This window comes from Arachis hypogaea, chromosome 3, assembly GCF_003086295.3.
Source record: "Arachis hypogaea cultivar Tifrunner chromosome 3, arahy.Tifrunner.gnm2.J5K5, whole genome shotgun sequence".
Lineage (NCBI taxonomy): Eukaryota > Viridiplantae > Streptophyta > Magnoliopsida > Fabales > Fabaceae > Arachis > Arachis hypogaea.
Window position 1 is genome coordinate 50,924,870 of NC_092038.1, and position 593 is coordinate 50,925,462.

The 593-nt window shown below is 39.8% G+C and overlaps 1 non-coding gene across 1 annotated transcript; it reads left to right on the forward strand.

Moving 5' to 3' along the window:
* Positions 1-270: 270 nt before the first annotated feature.
* LOC112793327 (small nucleolar RNA R71) lies at positions 271-374 on the forward strand. Its single transcript, XR_003198025.1, has one exon. It is a non-coding gene; the product is annotated as a small nucleolar RNA R71 (small nucleolar RNA).
* Positions 375-593: the final 219 nt, after the last annotated feature.

The following is a 593-nucleotide window of genomic DNA, read 5'->3' on the forward strand; positions in this document are numbered from 1 at the left end:
ACTTGCTGAGTCAACACTTTGTTCTGAGCCAATATGGCATTCAGAGCATCAATTTCAAGAACTCTCTTCCTTTGAGGCGTCCCACTATTCACGGAATTCCTCTCAGAAGTGTACATGAATTGGTTATTTGCAACCATGTCAATAAGTTCTTGAGCTTCTGCAGGCGTTTTCTTTAGGTGAATGGATCCACCTGCAGAATGGTCCAATGACATTTTGGAAAACTCAGATAGACCATAATAGAATATATCTAATATGGTCCATTCTGAAAACATGTCAGAAGGACACTTTTTGGTCATCTGCTTGTATCTTTCCCAAGCTTCATAAAGGGATTCACCATCTTTTTGCTTGAAGGTTTGAACATCCACTCTAAGCTTGCTCAGCTTTTGAGGAGGAAAGAATTTATCCAAGAAGGCCGTGACCAGCTTATCCCAAGAATCCAGGCTATCTTTAGGTTGTGAGTCTAACCATGTTCTAGCTCTGTCTCTTACAGTAAAAGGGAAAAGCATGAGCCTGTAGACTTCAGGATCTACTCCATTTGTCTTAATAGTCTCACAAATCTACAAGAACTCAGTTAAAAACTAATAAGGATCTTC